A 17,836-nucleotide genomic window follows, 5' to 3' on the forward strand; every position below is an offset into this window, starting at 1 on the left:
TGGCTGGCGCCCCACTCGCGCCCCCTCTCGCGCCCCCCACACCCCTCAGCCTTACAAATATTATAAACCAGTCAAGGCAAGTCCACTCCGGTCCTCTGCCGGCCTCCGGCGTGCATTCAATTGTCAATAAATAACACCTCCATACAAAAATTAAACACTTATATATTCTAGAGAGAGAAATACAAATAAAACCAAATGCGTATTGAGCTGTGATTTAGCTGTATTCACTCTCTCTCTCATCCCATTTCACACACTCTCTCCCAATATTAATCTCATTACCCATTCACACACATTTTTTCCATCATATCATTCAGATGTCTAATTTGTTGAGATGAAGAACACCATCATCTCAACTAGTCATTCCACCCCGAGACACTTGGTTGTCTTGTATTCGTTTTGTATTTGTATTTGTATTGCTGGTGGTTACACCAATGACGGTGTCGGAAGTACTGAGGCTTTGTACTTCCGGCACCGCCAGCTTCAGTACTACCGAGATGAATATGGTGACCGAGGCGAGAATGTGACGGTGGATCCTTCCTTGGTGTTTGAGAACCCAAGGCTGAGAATAGCTTACATTGCTTTACAAGCATGGAAGCAAGCTATTCTCTCAGATCCAAACAATCTGACTACAGATTGGGTTGGATCTGACGTGTGCGGGTACACATGCGTGTTCTGTGCACCCGCACCGGGCAACCGGTCCGAAAGGACGGTTGCTGGGATTGATCTCAACCATGGGGATATCGCGGGGTACTTACCCGAAGAGCTGGGGTTGCTTACCGATCTCGCTTTGTTTCATATTAATTCGAATAGGTTTTGCGGAACAATTCCGCAAAAGTTTAGGCACTTGAAGATACTTTTCGAGCTTGATGTGAGTAATAACCGGTTTGCTGGACGGTTTCCGAATGTGGTTCTTAAGTTACCGAAATTGAAGTTTTTGGATCTCCGGTTTAACGAATTCGAAGGCATTGTGCCTAAAGAATTGTTTGATAAAGACTTGGATGCTATTTTTATTAACCATAACAGGTTTCAGTTCGAATTACCGGATAATTTCGGTAATTCGCCTGTTTCGGTTATTGTTTTGGCGAATAATAAGTTTCACGGGTGTTTACCCTCGAGTATTGGCAACATGTCGGATACATTGAATGAGATTATCATGATGAACAATGGGTTAAGGTCGTGTGTGCCCGATGAAATCGGGTTGTTGAGTAATGTAACTGTGTTTGATGTGAGTTCGAATCAGTTGATGGGTCCGTTGCCTGAAAGTATTTCGGGTTTGGTTAGTGTGGAGCAATTGAATGTGGCTCATAATTTTTTGACTGGGAGTATACCCGAAAGTGTGTGTAGGTTGCCGCGGCTTGAGAATTTTACTTATTCGGATAATTTCTTTACTGGCGAGCCTCCGGTGTGTTTGAGGTTGGATGCTTTTGATGATAGGAGGAATTGTTTGCCGGGCAGGCCGGCGCAGAGGTCCGCGAATCAGTGTAAATTGTTTGCCTCTAAGAGAATACATTGTAGTGCATTTAGGTGTGCTCGGTTTGTCCGAACCCCGGTGCCCTCACCCCCGGTTGTGACTCCGTCTCCGCCTGTTGTGATTCCGTCTCCACCCGTTGTAACCCCATCGCCACCACCTCCTGTTTACACCCCACCATCACCCCCACCGCCCGTTTATTCACCCCCACCCCCACCGCTCGTTTATTCGCCACCATCACCTCCACCGCCCGTTAATTCGCCGCCACCACCTCCACCATCACCGCCACCGCCCGTTTATTCACCTCCACCTCCACCACCATCACCGCCTCCTCCATCACCTCCACCACCGCCACCGCCCGTGTATTCACCGCCACCACCTCCACCATCACCGCCACCACCAGTTTACTCACCTCCACCCCCACCACCATCACCGCCTCCTCCATCACCCCCACCGCCTCCACCACCGGTTTATTTACCTCCACCACCATCTCCACCACCACCAATTGTGTTACCGCCTCCTCCGTCTCCCCCTCCACCTCCAACAACACCGCCTTATTGCGTAAGACCACCTCCATCAGCATCTCCACCACCATCACCACCATTGAATTCCCCGCCACCGCCCACACCTTACTACTACAATTCACCTCCTCCACCACACCCCCCACCCCCACCGCACTCGCCACCACCACCACCACACTCCCCACCTCCACCTCACTCACCACCACCCACATATATCTACTCGTCCCCACCACCACCACCACCACCACCACCACACCACTCTCCACCACCACCACTACACCACTCCCCACCTCCACCATTACCACCTCTATGTATAGAACCACCACCACCACCACCTCCTTGCATCGAATACTCACCACCGCCACCACCCGTTCACCACAACCCTCCACCTCCACCGGTCCAACATTTCTCTCCACCACCACCAATCCAATATTACTCCCCACCACCACCACCCGTCCACCACAATTCACCACCACCACCACCTCCAACACCGGCATACGAGGGCCCACTACCCCCAATAACCGGAGTATCATACGCATCACCACCGCCACCACCGTTCTATTGATTCTTTCAATGTAATCAATCTCATCCCAAAACTAAACTTGCAATTTGTTTACAACATATTGACAACTATGTGTTTGTTTTTATTTATTTGCAGGTGTTATTCACAAAAACAAAATTGTTGAGAAACGCGGAATGATCGGAAAATAGGTACTCATAGGAAGAGGAAGAGGATTCTTTCCTCTGAAATTGGTTTTGTGAAAAATAAAATTGGCAGGGAAAATACTAGGTTGCAGACAAGTTTTATGTATAGATCTTGATCATCATCACTTGCTTCTGGGTTTCTATCCTTATTATCATACTTTTCTTTTTAAATTTTATAGTATAATCAATCAACATATTTACATGTATTAATTTATTATCATACCATCTTCTTGCTTTAGTTTTTTTCTTTCATTGATTTTGTGTTGCTATTGGTGTTGAAGCTTGACTATGATGCCATTGGTTTGGCTTATTTTTTTAGGCTAGTATTACATATGCTAAGGCTACTTGTAGTGGGGCGACAAATGCCCACAAAGTGGGGCGATTTTGTTGGTGAACACCGCCCAGGCGATAAATGGGGCGAGGGGGGGGGGGGATTGTTTTTTGTCGTCGCTGACTGGGTGCCACATTGCACAAAACGTCCCATTTTGTAGTCCCTCCACTACACGTAGCCCATTCTTGTACACCTGTACACCTAACGTATATTTATATTTGACGTTTTATATAATTTCCATCCATATGGTATGGATTTGACGTTTTATATAATTTCTATCAATATGGTATTGTATACGAGTCGATAACCTAGTATATATCAAAGCAGAGGTGAAGTAGTCATGTTAAAGTGCACCTTGTATCAACAATAAGGTTGTTGTCTGGTGGTCACGACGTCGGTTTGTGGGAACCGTCTCTACTCTAGTTGAAATGCATGTTACAGATGCGTGCATTATCCTCGAGATGTTGTGGTGGTATAATGCACCCGTCTATTCTAGGTGGTTTATTTGAGTACTTAGGAGTAGATTATTTCTTGCGCATGCGAGGGGTTTGGGCACCTAATTTGCAATGTGAATATTGCTCCAAGGATGTTTGTGCACCGTTTGTTAGGTTGGTTTTCAGGTTATACGAGTCGTGCTGTTCGGGTTTTGACATTTTTTACACTGAATTCGAATCTAAAGCGATTAAAAGTTAGAAAATTCAAATAATTGAAAACGAAATATTAATATATGTAATAAATAAGTAGTAGCAACACATTTTCTATAAGAATATAAAAGTCATATAATTCAAATTATATATTCAAACTTCCGTAATTTTCGTTCTCTAATTTCAGTCTATAAAACATTAAATGTGATGGAAACTGAAGAGGTAGGTTCCAGCAGAGCCCAGTTGGACCCGCAAGACTCACCTTTAAGAGGGACGTCTGCGGAGAAACCAACTGGACCCGCAGGACCCACCATGCTCAGAGACGTGACGTCCTTACGCGCAGTACACAAGCTATTCCCGCAGGAAATGCCTCCCAATGGTGAAGGACTCCGCCTGTTCCCGCAGCTTCGGATACAAGCCATCAGGGAAGGCCACCCGCGCAGCAAGGCTACACGCACAAGGCACTTAGCTCTCAATCACTCAGTGTCACCTGAAGGAATGAGCAAAGCCGGGAACAATCCCGCACAAGGGCGGGAGGGGGAATACTCCCGCCCAAATAAGCCAGTCCGTACGATACGGGAAGATCTTCTGTACTGTACCTGACGAGGTATGGGCAAAAGATCTGACTAAAGATACGACAGCTTATTGACAACAGTATGGCGAGCAGCATGCTCCTGTACTGTATGTCACTATTAGCCGCTGCCTACTCACCAACTACTGCCATACCACGTGCATAGCCGGCAGTTGGTGGAAAAGGAATAGTACACAGCAGGCCTGGTCACTATCAGCCGCTGCCTACCCACCAACTACCAGCAGGGCACGTGCATAGGCCACTGTTGGTGGAACAGGAATACTGTTGCAGCCGGCCACACCTCCTTGGAAACCTACCTTCGGCTATAAATACCACAAATGGTATGACCATCTCATCTTATCATATCTTAACATATCTTATCATAATATACCTGATATCTGCTCTAGCAATCTCTTAATATACATTTATATTTAAAGAGCAATCTAGTCTGATTCTCACGCCGCAGGGTGGTCACAAGGAGGAACCCCCCCCTTCTCAGTGACAAGCTCACGGTCTGTTTTGCAGGTTATCAGAAGAACCATCTTCTCCGGGTCTAACCCCTCGTGGGAAACATCTATCTAACCCCCAGGTTATCCGTAATCTGCCCGGGGTCCGGTTAGTGTTTCTTCATTGGCGCCATCCGTGCATAAAGCTAGAACATTTTTCTCCAGTTTTTTCAAACTTCTTGAAAGATGGTTAAAGAAACTCCGGTAACCACAACCCCAGCTACTGGGGGGAATACCGGTTACACAGTCTTTACAAACACTACCCCGGTTACCCAAGCCGGGGCAAGTGAAGTAAATTTTACGAACACTACCCCAGCTGGGGCAAGTGCAGTAAATAATCGCTCACTGGGATTCACCGATACCCAGTTAGAGAAACGAACAAGACTCCCCCGCCAAACACTCGATGAAGTTAAGGAATGGGCGGAGGCACGTCAGAGGGAATTCCAAGCTGAGTTGGACGAACGTTTGCGTTCCGTTCAACAGGCTGACGAATTCGAAGAATACTTGGACGATGACTCGGAGGAATCCGACTCCGACGCGAACCCTCGCCATAGGGCAAAAGGGAAGCGTAAGGAAACGGACTCCCAACTGAGAAGGCATTTTGGAGAAGCCTTCAAACCAAAAAACACAGGTGGAAGTCCACGTGACTTCTCCATAACATTCAGACCAAACGAAGCAAATGCGGGAACGTCCAAATTTGCAAGGGACATTGCGGAAGCAATTGCCCCAAAAAGTGCCAAACAAATGTCCAGCATTGGCACATATGATGGTATATCTGACCCAGATGATCATTTGAACAGATTCATAGCGGGGGCAACCGTCAGTAATTGGACGGAACCTACGTGGTGTTACATGTTCCAAATGACGCTTGTTGGGGCTGCTAGAGCGTGGTTCGATCGTCTACCGGTCAACCACATCTACGACTGGGCAGACTTCCAACAGAAGTTTAGCCAACACTTCAGCCAGCAAAGAAAGTATACCGAGGAGCAATAGACAATCCTCAAATGCATTCGAGAGGAAGATGAATCTTTGCTAGACTTCATCACTCGCTTCAATTCGAAGAAGCTAAGTCTGGGTAACATTAGCGAAGATCTTGTTCGCGCTGCCTTTATCCAGGGCGCGAACGACCCAGAGCTCATCCGCACCTTAACGGGTAAAGATGGCATGCCATCCACATGGGATGCCATCATGACAGCAGCTAAACGCTTTCCGGAAACGGAGAAGCAACTGGGTAGAGATCTCCCACAGAGCACAAACCTCTACACCCAGAAAACAAGGGAAGACAACGTCCTTACCGCCCGATTAAACAAAAAGCGAAAGCTAGGCATTTGGCAGTCAAGGGTAAACTTTGACACCTCATCCGGCTTGCAACATCGGTTAGGCGGAAGGGGAAATGTACAGTCGAACAAGAACTCCAGATGGACGCCGCTCACCAAAAGCGTCACCGAGATATTCGCTACTGAGGAGCTCCCATGGCCAAAGCCTCAAATAATCCGACATCGTCACAATGCTGATCGGAGCAAATACTGTGACTTTCACAGGACAAAAGGCCACAACACCGAAGAATGCATAGACGTAAAGGACATGGTCAAAGCATTTGTCAGAGATGGGACGCTCGCGCACCTCGTGGCGCAATAAACGCTGAGCAGGCTGATGCGTGTAGAACCCCAGCTGGGGAAAACACGAATAAAATTCCAGCTTCAATGTGGAGACTACATGCTGCGTAAAGAACGAGATCCCGAACCAGGTGCGTATCGGCTCGATGGCACTCCCATCCCAACAACATGGAAGGGAGCTCAATTACACAGTTTGCATGTAGATCAATTCCAAATTTGTAAAGAAAAGGCCCAGAGCCACTTCTAATGGAAATGATTCTCCTTAGAACATCGACGCTGATGATTTTACATTTATACTTTATGAACTATCAACACTGATGCCGGTTTTCACCGCATACATAAGTGTGAAAGTCGTTGCATGGGGAAGGCGGCAAAACCCGCATAAACCCAAAAAACGGAAAACCTTCACGCAGGTCAGTTGAAGGGGAAAAGTTCAGTCATCCCACTAAATGAAAGTGCCGGTCTATCCGCATGAATCATGATAGAGGAAACTGAACACTAACCTATTAACAACCGCGCGTCGAACGGTTAATTTATTCAACACGGATATGCCGGTTTTCACCGCATAAATACGTGGAAAGTCGTTGCGTGGTGAAGGCGGCAAAACCCGCATAAACCCAAAAAACGGCAAACCTTCACGCAGGTCAGTTGAAGGGGAAAAGTTCAGATCCTACTAAATGAAAGTGCCGGTCTATTCGCATGAATCATGAGAGGAAACTGAACACTAACCCATTAACAACCGCGCGTCGAACGGTTAATTTATTCAACACGGATATGCCGGTTTTCATCGCATAAATACGTGGAAAGTCGTTGCGTGGGGAAGGCGGCAAAACCCGCATAAACCCAAAAAACGGCAAACCTTCACGCAGGTCAGTTGAAGGGGAAAAGTTCAGTTATCCCATTAAATGAAAGTGCCGGTCTATCCGCATGAATCATGAGAGGAAACTGAACACTAACCTATTAACAACCGCGCGTCGAACGGTTATCCTAAACACTTAGAAATTTCAAAAAAGGATGAGGAAAACCTACACGCAGGTCAGATATAGGTAAAGTTTAACCATCCTACTAAGTGCAAGTGACGGTCCTACCCGCACAATCACGAAAGAGGAAGCAAAACTTCAACCTATTATCTACCACGTTCAAAGGTTAACTTATCCTAAACACTTAGAAATTTCAAAAAAGGATGAGGAAAACCTACACGCAGGTCAGATATAGGTAAAGTTTAGCCATCCTACTAAGTGCAAGTGACGGTCCTACCCGCACAATCACGAAAGAGGAAGCAAAACTTCAACCTATTATCTACCACGTTCAAAGGTTAACTTATCCTAAACACTTAGAAATTTCAAAAAAGGATGAGGGAAACCTACACGCAGGTCAGATGTAGGTAAAGTTTAGCCATCCTACTAAGTGCAAGTGACGGTCCTACCCGCACAATCACGAAAGAGGAATCAAAACTTCAACCTACTATCTACCACGTTCAAAGGTTAACTTATTCTACACTTGGAAAATTGCTAATTTAAACTAAAGTATGCAAGTCATATAACGTTTACAAAGCAAGGAATCCAATGAAAATAGCGGTCTTACCCGCAAAAAGATTTATATTTCACAATGATTCATTACAAGAATGGCCGGGTAACTACCCGCCTACAAGAAAGTAAATCTATACAAGCTAAATCTATCCTAGCAGTGGGAAGGGATCTTCAGGATCAGGCTTCAGGGCCACTTCCACTTGGACCAGCACCATCAGTAGAGCGTGGCAGTTCAAGGAAAGCTTTAAGGATAGCTAGCCCATCATCAGCAGCAGCAACTTGGTTCACCTTCTCCACCACCGGATGCGGGAAGGCGGCATACTGGTTCACTGCTTGATCGTAAACAGCTTCAGTATCAACATTGTACAAAGGGAAGTTGGAAGGCGGGATGCCTTTCTCAACGATAGACCAAGCAGGAAGCCGGCCTTTTCCCCATCCTCGTGAGAAGCGTTGAGGGCTGCGCTCATAGCATCATCATAAGACGTCTCTGAGAAGACCCGATGCACAACTTACAAGAAAATATACAAGTATCAGAACCTTTTCTATTTACAAATAAAAGCGTAAAGAAATAAAAAGCATACCTGAGACAACGCTTCTCGAAGAAGCCATTCCTTGGCAACCAGAGCTTCTTGGAGGGCAGCTTGAGCTTCGTTACGGGCGCGTTCGGCTTCACTCTTGTTGAGGTTGGCAAGCAACACTTCTTTAGCCGCAGCCTCTTCGACGCCCTTTAGCTTCCGCTCAGTATGGTCAAGCACCCCCCTCTGGTCCAAGATCTCCTGGAGCTTTTTGGCGTCTTCCATCGCCAAGGCATCATGAGCCTGCTGGAGAGCCTCTAATTTGGCTTTAAGCCATTCTCCACGCGTAGAGGCTCAGCAACAGCTTCAGCCTTGGTGGCCCTCTCGGTTGCGTTCCTTGCATTTTCCTTAGCCAGCCGAAGCTGTTCATTAACAGCTTGGGCAGCCTTGGAACGGGCCTCGAGTCGAGCCTGAACTTCAACCTCGAGGGCCTTGAAGGCCTTCTCCTTTTCCGCAGCCACTGCGGAAAGCCTGTGGTTCTCCTCCCGGACAGCCCGCGCCTGAGCCACTTCTTTAAGGCGAGCTGCTTTTAATTTTGTCGTTTTCACGACAAAGCAGCTCGACGCGCGGCTGCATCCGGGCCAGGAGAACCCGAAGCTCATTGGTTAGCCTACCCTCCTGGTAGCTAGCCATGGCTTCCCCCAACGCACCACTGGGAGCAGCGTGACGAGCCCATTCCACGCACTCCACAGGGGTGCGAAGGGTTGTTCCTCGGCGAATGTTCCATCGTGGAACATACACTTCATTGGAATCCGACACTGCAAAAAACATAAAGCAGTTAGGAAAAGATGATAAAAAATATATATATATAAAATGGGCCAAAACAACCCTACGCACCTGTAGGGTCAATAACAGGCCGATAGCCGCCAAACCCATCACCTGAACCCAACGGAAATCCATCCAAGAGGTCAGGTAGATGGGAAGGAGGCAGAAGTTGGCGATAAGCCCCATGCATACCTGAAGGTTCGGCCGTCGTTGCCGATGACGGAGGCATGATAGAAGCCGCCGCGGTCGCCGCCGCGGAATCCGCAGCAAAAGTAACCGCCGGCTCGGTGAAAGATGCGGTAAAAACAGCACTCACAGCCGGCGGTGACGTCATCACAGCTGGAACAGTCGGCTCAAAGGAGTGAGCAACTGAACCAGCGGAAGCAGGCGTAGGCGCCTGGGTCGTCGCCTCAGGTAGGCTGACCAAGCCTACCGTCATGGGCGGAGTACTCTGCGCTCCACCCTGGAATGCGTCAACATCCACGCCTGCACAAAGAAGAAAAGTGTTAATGATGGAAAACTATGAAGTTAAAAGATAAAGTTTGTACTTACGGGTTTTCTTGAGCCTAAAGGTACGGAGAGGCGGGGACGAACCTGATGGAGCCGGCCTCTTTGCGCCGCTCACCGTAGTCTTCTTGGGCTCTCCGGAGGTGACAGTCGCAGCCTCCGGAGCGGTGGTCTTATCACCACCGGGATTCCCCGCCACCTCTTCGCTCTCGGTCTCCGAATCAGACCGAGGCACCGGATCGGCAGTGGAGGCCTTCTCCTTCCCCTTCCCGCCGGCAGCCTTCTTCTTCCGCACCAACGGAGGACCATCTGCAGATTCCTCATCAGAACATACGATTAAAGGAATTCCAGCAGAGGTTTCAACATTGAGGGGTCGAGGGTCGAATAGCGCCTTACCTGGCCGCCTGGCGCTAAGGATCTCGTGGCCTAGCGGGTTGACCTCCACGAACCGATCCGCCGTTTGTTCTAGGATGGGCAACTCGTTCTCGTCTAGAGCGCGAGTACCCATCCGAGCGGGACCGTCAGCCTCCCGCGGGTTCAGGAGCGACTGCAAGTCGTTCCCCTCTGAAATAAACAGGAAAAAAGTTAGAAGAGATTCTAAATCAACAAAAAGAAACAAAGCATACCGTAAGGAACAGAGTTCGAACCGTATTCGAGGACGATTGGGATCTTATGCGCATCCGCATCCTTCCACACCCGGCTCATCCCCAGCATCACCATCCCAGACTCCGCAAACCGGTAAACCGGAGATTGGATTCGAGATATCTTCGAAAACCATTCCGCCTCCTCGTAGTTGGAGGCGTGAAGGCTGGGAAGTGCTTGCCCGTTCTTGAATTTCATGGCAAGAGGGATGGCGCGAGCGGAGATGTAGAAGAACTCCCGCTTCCACGACCGAAGACTGCGCTCGGTTGCGCAGATCTTCAAACCCTTAATCCGGGTTATCAATGTATACCACCCCTGGATGCACCTCCAAGTGTAGAAGGTCATCAGGCGGTCAACATAGGGCTCAATGCCCAGTATCCGGCACACCCACTCGAAGTGGCGAACCTTGGCAATCGCCATCGGATGCACCTCGGTCAGGTGCACACCGTGCCTCTTCAGGACACGGAAAACAAACTTTGTCAATGGGAACCTAAGATTCCCATAAACAAAGAATGCAGCATAAACCCCGATCTTGCCTCTGGGGGCATCATACACCGTCTGGTGGGGTTCAGGAAACTCAGGCTCGAGAGACTCGAGCATGAACTTCCTGACGATGTACTGATACAGATCGCCAGGCAGAGCACACTGGCACTCGCCAGCAGTACTCTTGTCATCGGCTGTAGATTCGAGATCACGAGACGACATCTTGCAAAAAGAAAGAAGAAAACGATTTCAAGAGAATGCTCGACTGAAAGATGAGTATTCGCCGGAAATCGTTCTTAAGATGAAGAGAAGAGTGAAAGTGTGGATTACAAAGAACCCTCTCCCCCTTTATATACTAATCGCAATTAATGCGATGAATTTAATGCGGAAGAGAGAGAAATCGAAGGTGCAATAAAACTATGACACGTGGCAAAAAGCAAGCTGGCAACAGCTGTTGACAGGACGCGTACCATTAATTTCGCGGCCACGCGCCCGAAAAATCGTGCCCACGCGCCTGAAAAAGCGTCTGGAATGACCATGTACTGTCACGTCACCATAACTTCCTGCACGTCCTGACACAGTCAGAAGAAACCGTCGCACGACGTTTCAGAGGTTTGGACTGTTCTTATCCTCACCAACTCTTCGAATTTCAAAATTCAAAAAGATTCAAAAGTAAGCGGGAAAATACCCCTTACCTTGGCAACCAAGTAACCGTAAGACGGATGCGGGTACAGTGTCAAGGCAAAACCCTTCACATACCTAGCACCCGCAGGGAATTGAAGCCAAGAATAACTTGGCAACCAAGTAACCGTAAGACGGATGCGGGTACAGTGTTAAGGCAAAACCCTTCACATACCTAGCACCCGCAGGGAATTGAAGCCAAAAATACCCCGGCAACAAAGTAACTATAAGACGGGTGCGGGTACAGTGTTAAGGCAAAACCCTTCACATACCTAGCACCCGCAGGGAATTGACGCCAGGGGTACCTTGGAAGTAAAGTAACCGTAAGACGAGCGCGGGTACAGTGTTAAGGCAAAACCCTTCACATACCTAGCGCTCCGCAGGTAATTGAAACCAAGAAGGATCTTCTGGGCAATGCTTGCGGAAACGGAAATAACATCCCCGCATAGCGGGAACGTCTTGAACTACATTGTTTGAGGCTCCAGGATGGAATTGGTGGTTTTAACATAATTGGTCACTATGTTCAAAACTACCAAAACCTCAGGGAGAATCCACACAAGTGGGACTCAACGCTCCTGACTTGCGAGGAGGTTACAGCCTACCCGCATCATACCCAAAGATCAAGCAGGAAACTCGGGAATTTCTGCAAGTGACAAGGACTTCCGCGGGAAGAATCCCCATGGAAAACCTTAAAAAACCCTTTTCAAAACCCTTTGCTTAAGTCCAAAAGTTCACCTCACTTTATTAAACACTCATGAGAAGAACATTGGACTGGGGGGACTTGAAGAGGTAGGTCCAAGCAGAGCCCAGTTGGACCCGCAAGACTCACCTTGAAGAGGGACGTCTGCGGAGAAACCAACTGGACCCGCAGGACCCACCATGCTCAGAGACGTGACGTCCTTACGCGCAGTACGCAAGCTATACCCGCAGGAAATGCCTCCCAATGGTGAAGGACTCCGCCTGTTCCCGCAGCTTCGGATACAAGCCATCTGGGAAGGCCACCCGCGCAGCAAGGCTACACGCACAAGGCACTTAGCTCTCAATCACTCAGTGTCACCTGAAGGAATGAGCAAAGCCGGGAACAATCCCGCACAAGGGCGAGAGGGGGAATACTCCCGCCCAAATAAGCCAGTCCGTACGATACGGGAAGATCTTCTGTACTGTACCTGACGAGGTATGGGCAAAAGATCTGACTAAAGATACGACAGCTTATTGACAACAGTATGGCGAGCAGCATGCTCCTGTACTGTATGTCACTATTAGCCGCTGCCTACTCACCAACTACTGCCATACCACGTGCATAGCCGGCAGTTGGTGGAAAAGGAATAGTACACAGCAGGCCTGGTCACTATCAGCCGCTGCCTACCCACCAACTACCAGCAGGGCACGTGCATAGGCCACTGTTGGTGGAACAGGAATACTGTTGCAGCCGGCCACACCTCCTTGGAAACCTACCTTCGGCTATAAATACCACAAATGGTATGACCATCTCGTCTTATCATATCTTAACATATCTTATCATAATATACCTGATATCTGCTCTAGCAATCTCTTAATATACATTTATATTTAAAGAGCAATCTAGTCTGATTCTCACGCCGCAGGGTGGTCACAAGGAGGAACCCCCCCCCTTCTCAGTGACAAGCTCACGGTCTGTTTTGCAGGTTATCAGAAGAACCATCTTCTCCGGGTCTAACCCCTCGTGGGAAACATCTATCTAACCCCCAGGTTATCCGTAATCTGCCCGGGGTCCGGTTAGTGTTTCTTCAGAAACCGAGCATCAAATTACCAATTTATTAATTTTTTTTATTGCCCATGAGATTTAGTGGGTCATTGCAGTATCATTCATCTTCAAGCATGCATTAGCCTTTTCTTATTTAATATTATTTGTCTAAGAAAAGTGCATTTTGTTCATTGTTTTTTTCTTGGTTTTCTTTTGTTAGTTATAAATATCAATTCGATGATGACGACGATGAAGACATTTTATAAGTTGCATCCAATTGGCCCTTTCTCACGTCGTTTTTACTTGTAAGTTAACGAGTTAAAGCTTTAACGCAATAGATATATTGTCCTTTTTGGATTTACCGATAAACCAAATGTATGGTATCAGGGTATTAGGGGTATGAACATTTATAAGGGTGTATGAAGATTTATGAAGGAAATATATAAAAACAACCCCCCTCCCCCCCCCCAAACACCGGCACACTTACTTCGGGTTCACACACGTGATTGTGAACCCAATTAATTAAGGGGCTTAGCCGATTAATACCAAATTTTTGATGAGTGAAGCCGACTCCACCCCGGACACCCTATAGCCGACGATCAATCTTGTGAATGTATCTTTAAAAAAAATTATTTGGAATTAATGTTAAAAATAAACAATAGTGAATTGTATTAAAATGTATTGTTCTTGACACTTTATTAAACGACGCTTTAATGGTTTGAACTTTAACCCTCACCAACTTTATTGAATGGTAGCCTTTACTCTTACTTTACAACCATTGGACCACCTGAAGAAACACTAAGTGAGCCCCGGGCAGATTATAGATAATCTGGGGGTTAAGTAATGTTTCCCACGAGGATGAGGTTCAGCAGAGAAGATTGTTCTTCAGATGACCTGCAAAACAGACACCGTAAGCTCGTCACTGAGAATGGGGGGGTTCCTCCTTGTGACCACCCTCCGGCGTGAGAATCAGACTAGATTGCTCTGAATATAAGTGTATATTAAGAGATTGCTAGATAAGATTGAGATATCAGATGATGTCCTTACCATTCCAAGGTGTTGGAGTATTTATAGCCGAAGGTAGGTTTCCTAGAAGGTACAGCCGGCTGAATAGTATTCCTGTTCCACCAACAGTGGACTACGCACAGGCCATGCTGGTTGGTGAATAGGCTACGGCCAGCAGTAAAGGTCGGCTGTACACTGTTCCTTTACTGCCGGCTACGCACTGTTCCACCAACTGTAGGCTGCGCACGTCCCATCGTAAGGGTTGGTGAGTAGGCAGCGGCTAATAGTGACAAACAGTACTAGAGGGTGCTCCTCCTCGTATTGTTGTCGGTGAGCTGTCACCCTGTGATTGGTTTCATGGGCTGTTCTGGTCAAATTGTCTGTTCCGCCCATACCTTAGTAGGTATAGTACGAAAGATCTTCCAGAAGCATACGGACTGGCTCATTTAGGCGGGAGTATTCCTGCCTTGCTCATTCCTTCATGTGACTACTGAAGTAGGTAATGCCTTGTGCGTGTAGCCTTGCTGTTAGTGCGGGTAGCCTTCCCTGATGGCTTGTATCCGCAGCTGCGGGAACAGGCGGGGTACTTCACCATTGGGAGGCTTTCCCTGCGGGTACAGCTGGCGTACTGCGCGTAAGGTTCTCTGAGCATGGTGGGTCCTGCTGGAGCAGTTGGTCGTTGCGCAGACGTCCCTGTTCAAGGTGAGTCTTGCGGGTCCAACTGGGCTCTGCTGGGACCTACCTCTTCAAGTCCCCCCAGTCCAATGTTCTTCTCATGAATTATTAATAAGTGAGGTGAACTTTTGGACTTAGCAAGGGGTTTTGAAAAGGGTTTAGTTTTTAGGTTTTCCGTGGTGATTCTCCCCGCGGTTTTCCTGATGTCACGCAGAAATTCCCGACTTTTCTGCTTGATCTTAGGGTATGAAGCGGGTAGGTTTGTAACCTTCTCGCAAGTCAAGAGCGTTGAGTCCCACTTGTGTGGATTCTCCATGGGGTTTTGTTAGTTTTCAACATAGTGATCAATTATGCTAAAAACCACCAATTCCATCTTGGAGTTTCAAACAATATAGTTCTCGACGTTCCCGTCATGCGGGGATGTTATTCCCGTTTCCGCAAGCATGGCCCAGAAGATCCTTCTTGGTTTGAATTCCCTGCAGAGTGCTAAGTATGTGAAGGGTTTTGCCTTGACACTGTACCCGCACTCGTCTTACGGTTACTTTATTCCCAAGGTATTCCTGGTGTCAATTCCCTGCGGGTGCTAAGTATGTGAAGGGTTTTGCCTTGACACTGTACCCGCACCCGTCTTATGGTTACTTGGTTACCAAGGTAAGGGGTATTTTCCCGCCTACTTTTGAATCTTTTTTGAATTTTTTTTTTTTTTTTTTTTTTTGAAATTCGAAGAGTTGGTGAAAGGATAAGAACAGTCCAAACCTCTGAAACGTCGTGCGACGGTTTCTTCTGACTGTGTCAGGACGTGCAGGAAGTTATGGTGACGTGACAGTACATGGCATTCCAGACGCTTTTTCAGGCGCGTGGGCACGATTTTTCGGGCGCGTGGCCGCGAAATTAATGGTATGCGTCCTGTCAACAGCTGTTGCCAGCTTGCTCTTTGCCACGTGTCATAGTTTCATTGCACCTTCGATTTCTCTCTCTTCCGCATTAAATGCATCGCATTAATTGCGATTAGTATATAAAGGGGGAGAGGGTTCTTTGTAATCCACACTTTCACTCTTCTCTTCATCTTAAGAACGATTTCCGGCGAATACTCATCTTTCAGTCGAGCATTCTCTTGAAATCGTTTTCTTCTTTCTTTTTGCAAGATGTCGTCTCGTGATCTTGAATCTACAGCCGATGACAAGAGTACTGCTGGCGAGTGCCAGTGTGCTCTGCCTGGCGATCTGTATCAGTACATCGTCAGGAAGTTCATGCTCGAGTCTCTCGAGCCTGAGTTTCCTGAACCCCACCAGACGGTGTATGATGCCCCCAGAGGCAAGATCGGGGTTTATGCTGCATTCTTTGTTTATGGGAATCTTAGGTTCCCATTGACAAAATTTGTTTACCGTGTCCTTGAGAGGCACGGTGTGCACCTGACCGAGGTGCACCCGATGGCGATTGCCAAGATTCGGCACTTCGAGTGGGTGTGCCGGATTCTGGGCATTGAGCCCTATGTTGACCGCCTGATGACCTTCTACACTTGGAGGTGCATCCAGGGGTGGTACACGTTGATAACCCGGATTAAGGGTTTGAAGATTTGCGCAACCGAGCGCAGTCTTCGCTCGTGGAAGCGAGAGTTCTTCTACATCTCCGCTCGCACCATCCCCATTGCTATGAAATTTAAGAACGGGCAAGCACTTCCCAGCCTTCACGCCTCCAACTACGAGGAGGCGGAATGGTTTTCGAAGATATCCCGAGTCCAATCTCCGGTTTACCGGTTTGCGGAGTCCGGGATGGTGATGCTGGGGATGAGCCGGGTGTGGAAGGATGCGGATGCGCATAAGATCCCAATCGTCCTCGAATACGGTTCGAACTCTGTTCCTTACGGTATGCTTTGTTTCTTTTTGTTGATTTAGAATCTCTTCTAACTTTTTCCTGTTTATTTCAGAGGGGAACGACTTGCAGTCGCTCCTGAACCCGCAGGAGGCTGACGGTCCCGATCGGATGGGTACTCGCGCTCTAGACGAGAACGAGTTGCCCATCCTAGAACAAACGGCGGATCGGTTCGTGGAGGTCTACCCGCTAGGCCACGAGATCCTTAGCGCCAGGCGGCCAGGTAAGGCGCTATTCGACCCTCGACCCCTCAATGTTGAAACCTCTGCTGGAATTCCTTTAATCGTATGTTCTGATGAGGAATCCGCAGATGGTCCTCCGTTGGTGCGGAAGAAGAAGGCTGCCGGCGGGAAGGGGAAGGAGAAGGTGGCCTCCACTGCCGATCCGGCGCCTCGGTCTGATTCGGAGACCGAGAGCGAAGAGGTGGCGGGGAATCCCGGTGGTGATAAGACCACCGCTCCGGAAGCTGCGACTGTCACCTCCGGAGAGCCCAAGAAGACGACGGTGAGCGGCGCAAAGAGGCCGGCTCCATCGGGTTCGTCCCCGCCTCTCCGTACCTTTAGGCTCAAGAAAACCCGTAAGTACAAACTTCCTTTCTTTTAACTTCATAGTTTTCCATCATTAATACTTATCTTCTTTACGCAGGCGTGGATGTTGACGTATTCCAGGGTGGAGCGCAGAGGAGTACCTCTCCGCCAATGACGGTAGGCTTGGTCAGCCTACCTGAGGCGACGACCCAGGCGCCTGCGCCTGCTTCCGCTGGTTCAGTTGCTCACTCCTTTGAGCCGACTGTTCCAGCTGTGATGACGTCACCGCCGGCTGTGAGTGCTGTTTTTACCGCATCTTTCACCGAGCCGGCGGTTACTTTTGCTGCGGATTCCGCGGCGGCGACCGCGGCGGCTTCTACCATGCCTCCGTCATCAGCAACGACGGCCGAACCTTCAGGTATGCATGGGGCTTATCGCCAACTTCTGCCTCTTTCCCATCTGCCTGACCTCTTGGATGGATTTCCGTTGG

General features: G+C 48.3%; 1 pseudogene across 1 annotated transcript; it reads left to right on the plus strand.

Annotated features, from left to right (window-relative positions):
- The first annotated feature begins 331 nt into the window (after nt 1–331).
- On the plus strand, nt 332–2,936 carry LOC143540687 (leucine-rich repeat extensin-like protein 4 pseudogene; annotated as a pseudogene). Its single transcript, XR_013136626.1, has 2 exons — nt 332–2,564; nt 2,648–2,936. The product of XR_013136626.1 is annotated as a leucine-rich repeat extensin-like protein 4 pseudogene (transcript).
- Nucleotides 2,937–17,836: the final 14,900 nt, after the last annotated feature.

This window comes from Bidens hawaiensis, unplaced genomic scaffold (assembly GCF_021521415.1).
Source record: "Bidens hawaiensis isolate Kalapana, Puna unplaced genomic scaffold, B.hawaiensis_p1.1 tig00012327_1, whole genome shotgun sequence".
NCBI classification, from domain to species: Eukaryota; Viridiplantae; Streptophyta; class Magnoliopsida; order Asterales; family Asteraceae; genus Bidens; species Bidens hawaiensis.